Below are 9615 nucleotides of genomic sequence, written 5' to 3'. Positions count from 1 at the left end.
ATCACCTCTACGCTGATGACACCCAGATCTACATCTCTGCCCCTGCTCTCTCCCCCTCCCTCCGGGCTCGCATCTCCTCCTGCCTTCAGGACATCTCCATCTGGATGTCCGCCCGCCACCTAAAGCTCAACATGTCGAAGACTGAGCTCCTTGTCTTCCCTCCCAAACCTTGTCCTCTCCCTGACTTTCCCATCTCTGTTGACGGCACTACCATCCTTCCCGTCTCACAAGCCCGCAACCTTGGTGTCATCCTCGACTCCGCTCTCTCATTCACCCCTCACATCCAAGCCGTCACCAAAACCTGCCGGTCTCAGCTCCGCAACATTGCCAAGATCCGCCCTTTCCTCTCCATCCAAACCGCTACCCTGCTAATTCAAGCTCTCATCCTATCCCGTCTGGACTACTGCACTAGCCTTCTCTCTGATCTCCCATCCTCGTGTCTCTCTCCACTTCAATCCATACTTCATGCTGCTGCCCGGATTATCTTTGTCCAGAAACGCTCTGGACATATCACTCCCCTCCTCAAAAACCTCCAATGGCTACCGATCAATCTGCGCATCAGGCAGAAACTCCTCACCCTGGGCTTCAAGGCTGTCCATCACCTCGCCCCCTCCTACCTCACCTCCCTTCTCTCCTTCTACTGCCCAGCCCGCACCCTCCGCTCCTCCACCACTAATCTCCTCACTGTACCTCGCTCTCGCCTGTCCCGCCATCGACCCCCGGCCCACGTCATCCCCCGGGCCTGGAATGCCCTCCCTCTGCCCATCCGCCAAGCTAGCTCTCTTCCTCCCTTCAAGGCCCTGCTGAGAGCTCACCTCCTCCAGGAGGCCTTCCCAGATTGAGCCCCTTCTTTCCTCTCCCCCTCGTCCCCCTCTCCATCCCCCCGCCTTACCGCCTTCCCCTCCCCACAGCACCTGTATATATGTATATATGGTTGTACATATTTATTACTCTGTTTATTTATTTATTTATTTATTTTACTTGTACATTTCTATCCTACTTATTTTATTTTGTTGGTATGTTTGGTTCTGTTCTCTGTCTCCCCCTTTTAGACTGTGAGCCCACTATCGGGTAGGGACTGTCTCTATGTGATGCCAATTTGTACTTCCCAAGCGCTTAGTACAGTGCTCTGCACATAGTAAGCGCTCAATAAATACGATTGATTGATTGATTGATTGATTGATTGAATGAATAACAATAATAATATTAATAACAATAATACTTGGAAAAGAGATGCTGAATGAGCCCCGCAAGTTGCTTCTTTCACCTTCCCTTCAGAGGCAGGATGCATTCAATCGTATTCATTCAGCACATACTGTGTGTAAAGCTCTGTACCAAGCACTTGGGAGAGTACAATATAATAACAAATATTCCCACTCCTGCCCACAATGAGCTCACAGACTAGAGGATGAGACAGACATTAATATAAATAAGTAAATAGATAAATAAATAAATTATACATATATACATCCATGCTGTGTTATTAAAGCTGGATAACGGCCATCTCCTCCCACTCCCTCCTGGGAATTGCTTTGATATTGGCCCTTTGCCAAGTCCCAAATCCTTATTTAGTACCAGGCAAAGAGGGCACAGGGCCCCAAGCCCGCTCAAGGGCAAGGACCAGGCCTATGGATTCTACTGAACTCTCTCAAGCTCTTAGTTCAGTGCTCAATCCAATGCTAATGATCAATTGATTGTTTGTTGGTGTCTCCATTGCCCGAAGTGTGAGAGGGGCATTAGGTCTCATGCTGTGTATCTGCTTTGCAGTTAGTATGGCCAAAGATGACACTAAAGAATAGCTGACATCCCTTTGTTGACCTTCCTGCCACAGTACTGGACAATGGGGAGACCAGGCGAAAACTGGACTGATTGGTCTTTAAAACCAGACCGACTCACCCTTTGGGCAGACAACTCAAAGAAGAGTAGGAGACGACCTGAGCAATAAGGGAAATAAATGTACCATAAAGTATGTTATAATCAGTGCTATTGTTCCTTATCCTTAAGTAATTGAAATGTGTCAACTAATTTCTCAAAATTACTGATAGTAAGTCATTTTCGGCGAGCAGAAGCAGATTGCTTAATTTTTTTTCCTGTCTGCTTCTGAGTCCTCTAAAACAAACCTAATCTCTTCTTTTAATGGATGAATGTTCAATTATTGTCGTATCATCCACTGTATTTATATAATGCTTCCTAGGACCTTAAAGGGTTTAATGCAATTTTTGAATAATGAAGTCTCTGTGTTTTCCCTAAACAATTCAGAACGTAATTGCTATCGGCTAATGGTTATGGCGTTCCTGCAGTATACGCGGAAACTTGAGCCCAGAGCCACGATTGCATCAGAGGTAGTTGCTGCCTGGGCTTCCCAGGGTTAGGGGGAGGATCCCTTGGAGGTGGGGAAGCCACTGTGGGTTGGGGTGGTATAGATGGCCTTTTGTCCATATGTTAGTGGTCACCCACAATAAACAGGCCTGCAGTGAGGACTCTAACTCTCACGAGTCCCATCTTTACACCGCCAAGTTCCCAGAGGCGGCATTGATTTAGTTCAGTGGGCTCCCAGACGATGCTCTAGAAGAAATTCAACCAGAAGTGAGTTTTCTCGGTTAAGAGAAAGTGTTCCCAGGTAAAAGACCATTGAGGGGCCCAAGGTGATTTATTTATTTTGGGGAGGGGAGAGGGTGAATGGCAGAGTTCTTGGAAGCACACCATGAGGCTCTCAGAATCACGGTAACATGGTGCAGATAGTGCTGGTGGCAACGTGGTTTAAAGTAGCAGTGTGGCCTAGTCGATAGAGCATAGGGCTGGGAGTCAGAAGGACCTGAGTTCTAATTCCGACTCCATTTACCTGCTGTGTGACCTTGGGTGAGTCACTTAACTTCTCTGGGCCTCCGTTACCTCAGTTGTAAAATGGGGATTAAGATTGTGAGCTCCATGTGGGAACATGAGTCCAATTTGATAAACTTGAATCTACTCCAGGTGGTTAGTAGAGTGCCCGGCATATAGTAAGCGCTTAACAAATACCATAAAATATTTTTTTAAAAAAGAGCTAAGTAGAGATCAGGCCCCTGATGAGCCAGATCAGAATAATAATGATGACATTTGCTAAACACTTACTATGTGCTAAGCACTGTTCAGGTTACAAAGTAATCAGGTTGTCCCACATGGGGCTCACAGTCTTAATCCCCATTTTACAGATGAGGGAACTGAGGCCCAGAGAAGTGAAGTGACTTGCCCAAAGTCACATAGCAGACAAGTGGCGGAGGCGGGATTAGAATCCACAACATCTGACTCCCAAGCCCGGGCTCTTTCCACTGAGCCACGCTGCTTCTCTGATGGCAGTTCAGAATCTTTGGCCGAGTAGAAAGGGCAACCTTGGCCAACCATTCTAACCCGATGAAGCTCAAGTGACCCTGGAAGACTAACGGGCCGGGTTGCTGTCATAATTTCTGGGTCAAGAAGGGACTGGAAAGGGAGTAGTCATGATCCAGTCCTGGTGGGGGGTGGGCTGTCATTCATTCATTCATTCAATCGTATTTATTGAGCGCTTACTGTGTGCAGAGCACTGTACTAAGCACTTGGAAAGTACAAGTTGGCAACATATAGAGACAGTCTCTACCCAACAGCGGGCTCACAGTCTAGAAGGGGGAGACAGACAACAAAACAAAACATATTAACAAAATAAAATAAGTAGAATAAATATGTACAAGTAAAATAAATAGAGTACTAAATATGTACAAACATATATACACCTGGCCTTCTAGAGTGGGAGGCAAGGCTGGACCTTCAAGAATGGATTCTTTCCCTTCTCACCATCCCCAGCTCAGGAAGCTGTTCATCCTTAGACCTTCGATGTGATGGGCAGTGCTCAGATTCATTCATTCATTCAATCGTATTTATTGAGCGCTTACTGTGTGCAGAGAACTGTACTAAGCGCTTGGGAAGTACAAGTCGGCAACAGATAGAGACGGTCCCTACCCAACAACAGGCTCACAGTCTATAAGATGTGAAACAAACACCATAAAAAGAGACCAGGTTCGGCATTGGTCTCAGCCAACTCCTGGAGCTCTTTGGCATCTTTAGAACAGTGCTTCACACATAGTAAGCGCTTAACAAGTGCCATCATTATTATTATTATAATCTCCATGTTAAAAGAGGGGTTGAGTCATCCCATGGCCTTTAATGACCCCGAGGCTAGCACTGCTGCTGCACCATGCAAAAAGGTAGACCCAAACCCCTACCCTCTAGGAGCTCACCATTTATGTCACAGGAGACAAATAATGATAATAATAATGCTGGCATTTATTAAGTGCTTACTATGTGCAAAGTACAGTTCTAAGTGCTGGGGTGATTACAAGGTGATCAGGTTGTCCCCCGTGGGGCTCACAGTCTTAATCCCCATTTTACAGATGAGGTAACTGAGGCCCAGAGAAGTGACGTGACTTGCCCAAAGTCACACAGTTGACAAACGGCAGAGCTGGGATTTGAACCGAATACCTCAGCAAATGGCCACAGCACTGTCAGATAAAAAATTAAAAGATCCAACTTTCACACACAGACCTTTCTCCCACCTGTCCCATCACCTCCCACAAGCTCCATAAATACATCAGATTGTTGAAGTCGATGTCCAAATGTCCAAACCGCGGGTGACAGAATTGTCTCTCGGGCTCTTTTCTTCATTAGAGTAGATGGCACCATCATGTCTCCCACCAACCCTCTGTTTCCTTGTCTTTACCCACTGGGATTCCCTTCCCTGGGACACCTGGGACGGGGGAGTTGGTGACTGGACTAATATCCCTATCTGAAGAGCACCACCATGGTGTTCATTCATTCATTCAATCGTATTTATTGAGCACTTACTGTGTGCAGAGCACTGTATTAAGCGCTTGGGAAGTCCAAGTCGGGAACATATTAGAGACGATCCCTACCCAACAGCAGGCTCACAGTCTAGAAGGGGGAGACAGACAACAAAACAAAACAGATTAACAGAGTAAAATAAAAAGAATAAATATGTACAAATAAAATAGAGTAAAATAGAGTAATAAATACGTATAAACATATATACATATATATATATATGGTGTTGTGGATAGAGCCTGGGTGTGATAGTCATGAGGTCATGGGTTCTAATGCCAGCTCTGCCACTTGTCTGTTGTGGCCTTGGGTAAGTCACTTCACTTCTCTGTGCCTCAGTTACCTCATCTGTATAATGGGGATTGAGACTGTGAGCCCCCTGTGGGACAGGGACCATCTCCCACTCGATTTTCTTGTAATAATAATAATGATGGTATTTGTTAAGCACTTACTATGTGCCAAGCACTGTTCTAAGTGCTGGGGTAGATACAAGGTGATCAAGTTGGGGGTAAAGCATGGCTCAATGGAAAGAGCCTGGGCTTTGGAGTCAGAGTTCATGGGTTCAAATCCCGGCTCTGCCAATTGTCAGCTGTGTGACTTTGGGCAAGTCACTTAACTTCTCAGTTACCTCATCTGTAAAATGGGGATTAAGACTGGGAGCCCCCTGTGGGACAACCTGATCACCTTGTAACCTCCCCAGCACTTAGAACAGTGCTTTGCACACAGTAAGCGCTTAATAAATGCCATCATTATTATTATTAAGTTGTCCCATGTGGGGCTCACAGTCTTAATAATAATAATAATAATTATTATTATTATTGACCTAGACCTTGACCTAGATTTCAGTCCTGACCCTACCTTCTGTGTGACTTTGTGCAAATCAATCCACCTCTCTGGGCCCTAGTTCTCTCAGCTGTAAAATGGGGATAATAACGCCTACTTTTCCCTACCTCATAGAGACATTGTAAGGATAAAATCGGATACTTTATGTGAAAGTGCTTTGGCAAAACAATTACACTATTCAAAACTACAAGGTATTATTTACGACCCTCATATTCTACATGTGTTACATTTGAATTCCTCACAAACAGGACACTTTATCCTGTCTTTACCAGGACACAAGAAGCAGAGTAGCCTAGTGGAAAGAGTTGCCTGGGAGTCAGGGGACCTGGGTTCTAATCCCGGCTCTGCCATTTGCTCTGCCAAATGCTCGCTGTTGACCTTGGGCAAGTTGCTTTACTTCTCTTTGCCTCAGTTTCCTCAACTGTAAAACAGGGATTAAAAATCTGTTTGCCCTCTTGCTTCAACTGTGAACCCCATGTGGGACAGAGACTCTGCCTGACCTAATTAACTTGTACTTCCCTCAGCTCTTAGAACAGTATTTGACACATAGTAAGTGCATAACAAATGCCATAAAACAAAAAACAAACTTTATCAAGCATGGGACATATTAAACGGGAACCCTGCAAACACATATGGGTCATTGTTTCAAGTTTCTTAATTCTTTGCTGCAGTGATAGGCATCCATTTTCTAATTTGATAGCCTGAGTTCAGGGGACATTTGGTCCAGGGATCTGGAGACTGGGAATCTGGGTTTCTGGGTCCTTTTTCCAGGTCACTGTTTGCACTAGTTTCTCTGGCTGCAGTGCTAGAGGGAGAGAAGTCTGAGAGCCTTTTCTGCTGGTTCTTTGGGATCACACTGGAAGGGGACTGCATTGGTCAGAAGGGCAAGCAATAATAATAGAATGGGAAGACCGCTTTAAGTGAACGAGACAGAAAGATAATGTTTTCAGCCGAAAACACGCAGTGTGTTTGGAAACAAATGACTCCACTGATCTGGCTTCTCTGGGAAATATAGGCAAAGAGGGATTATTTTGAGTTCCAAAAATGTGGGGCTCCCTGGTGGCTAGAGAGGCTGGAGTGGTGTATCTGCAAGTTGATGATTGATGAACTGAAGTTTTGGGTCCATCCTCTTCCTCTGCTTGTGGACATGTCCCACCGTCGCCTCTACATTTGGCCGAGTCGCATGAGCATTCCTCAGTCTGCGCTGGAAAACAAGAGGGACCCGCTGGGCCAGGGGTCGGTGACCCTTTCTTGCAGAAGGGCCAAACAAAATGAACAGTCAACGCACGAGGAACCATGCAATTAATGGCCTCTGCCATATGACATCATTACATCATGAGGTGCAATGTACTGACTTCATCGTGCAGTGTGATTGCTTGCTTCATAGCAACAGCTGTTGTCACCAGCAAGGATGGGAAAGGAGAAGGGAGAAGGGGCAAAAGGGGAGAAGGGAGAGGAGAAAGAGGAGATGAGAAGAGAAAGAGATGGACACATGAGCCGGGACTAGATGAAAGGAGAAGAGAGAGAGAAAGATCAATCAGTGATATTTATTGAGCCCTTATTGTGTGCGGTGGACTGTACTAAGTGCTTGGTAGAATACAATGCAACAGAGTTGGCCACAAGGAGCTTACTGTCTAGAGGAGGAGACGGACATTAAAATAAAAAGAGGGGAAGAGGAAGAGAAGGGAGAAAAGGGAAAAGGAGGGAGAGGGCAGCTGGCCCATACTAGCAGTAATCTCCCTCCTCACTTCAGCCCAAAGGCCTGCTAGAGAATCACAGTTTGTTCCAAGAAGAGCCATTCAGATTTAGACAGTATTGACAGCCCAAGCAGTTGATATCAGAGTCAAAATCTCCCCAGGGAGCCTCTCACACTAAATTACATTACCTGGGGACATAAACCCACATCCTCTAGTCCCTTTATAAAGTGTGTTTGCTGACATAGGCTGTGTCTCAAACCCTAGGTCCTTCTCATCACATCTCTTTCTCCCTTCCTTTTCGCCTCCTTCCCATCCCTGTCCCTCTTCTTCCCCGACTTGGAAAGCAGTGCAATCTAGTGGAGACAGCACTGGTCTGGGATGCAGAAGACTGGAATTTTAACCCCGCTCTACTGATTCCTTGTAGTGTGACCTTGGGCAAGTCGCTTAACTTCTCTGTGCCTCAGTTTCCACATCTGTAAAATGGGGATTAAATACCCATCCTCCCTTCTACTTAAAAACTGGGAGCACCATGTAGAGCAAGTACTGTGTCCAACCCGATCATCTCGTTTCAACCACAGGGTTTTAAACAGTGCTCGACACAAATACCATGAAAGAAAAGGCAACCAATCCAGAGAAATCTGGGGATAGAATCCAGCTTTTCCTCATCTTCTCAGAAATGGGAAAAGATTGAGCTTTTCTGTCTTGATTGATCACAGACTTGCAGTACAAAAAGCCTCATAGCTGACGGCAAAGACTAAAATCAGTCTGTGTCTACTCAAGCAGATGATCCAGCTAATTCTCGTCCCCTTTGACCTCGGTTATTAGGATATCTCGAACAGATGGTCTCTTTTGTCCTGAAATAGTGGGATGATTGAATCCAAAGTATTTTTAGGCCTCATTTATCCTGCTCATTTTGGGTGTGTTTGTATGTGAAGCCCTGTACCAAAAATTTTCTCCTTGAGTCTCTCCCTGGTAGTCTGAAATGGCAAGAGAAGCAGCATGGCTCAGTGGAAAGAGCACGGGTTTTGGAGTCAGAGGTCATGGGTTCATATCCCGGCTCCGCCAAATGTCAGCTGTGTGACTTTTGGCAAGTCACTTAACTTCTCTGTGCCTCAGTTACCTCATCTGTCAAATGGGGATTGACTGTGAGCCCCCCGTGGGGCAATCTGATCACCTTGTAGCCTCCCCAGGGCTTAGAACAGTGATTTGCACATGGTAAGCGCTGAATAAATGCTGTCATTATTATTATTCTACCCCAGCGATTTAAAATGGTGCTTGGCACGTAGTAAGTGCTTTACAAGTACTATTATTATTATTATTATTTGAAGAGGTATGCGTCCTGCCTTAGGAACTTCTGTTAAAGCGGTTATTCTCTAGATTAGTCATTTAATTAAGCCTGAGCTTATAGATCCAGGGACTGGTAAGAGGGAGGAAACAGGCACAGTGAACCTGAGGCAACGGGCCTGAAGGAATTTTAATATACTCAATCTCCATCTGTTTCATGGATTTTATTTTGTATTTGGTTTTGTGCTCTGAGCAGCAGCAGCACAGGTTTTGTGTGTGGTAAAGCTGAGATGAACACCGCTCTCTTGATGCCATGTTTTAACCCTGAAGTGTTTGTGTGTTTAGGGAGAGGAATGGGAGGGGAGAGCAGGAGGCTTCAGGGCTTAAAGCCACACAAAATCCTAGAACGTGAAGTGTGGGGTCAGAGTGTGAGCCAGCCCACGGAGCTGCTCATCCCGACAAAGCACATGTTCCAAGTCCCAGCCCAGGAATTCAAGGCCTCTGCTCTGGGTTGATTGACCAAGGTTAAATACTGAGTTTCTACTTGCCTATCAACCTGAGGGAGTGACAGGAGAAGATGCAGGTGGTTACATTGGGTTTTGGAAGGAGAGATGAGCACTAATATCTAACAATAGAGGAGCAGTGTGGCCAAGTGGATACAGCATGAACCAGTCAGAAGGAACTGGTTCTAAACCCGGCTCCTCTACTTGTCTGCCGTGTGACTTTGGGCAAATAATTTCACTTCTCTGTGCCTCAGTTACCTTGTTTGTAAAATGGGGATTAAGATTGTGAGCCCCATGTGGGACTTGATTTAACCTGATTTAACTTGTATCTACCCTAGTGCTTAGTTTAACAAATATCAGAAAAAACAACAACAACAAAAAACCCATGGCGGGGCTGGTGTGGGGGGGAACTAAACACATTATATAGCCTAATGAGTTCA

Source organism: Tachyglossus aculeatus, chromosome 4 (genome assembly GCF_015852505.1).
Source record: "Tachyglossus aculeatus isolate mTacAcu1 chromosome 4, mTacAcu1.pri, whole genome shotgun sequence".
Classification (NCBI taxonomy): domain Eukaryota; kingdom Metazoa; phylum Chordata; class Mammalia; order Monotremata; family Tachyglossidae; genus Tachyglossus; species Tachyglossus aculeatus.
Note: the sequence above shows the minus strand (reverse complement) of the source record.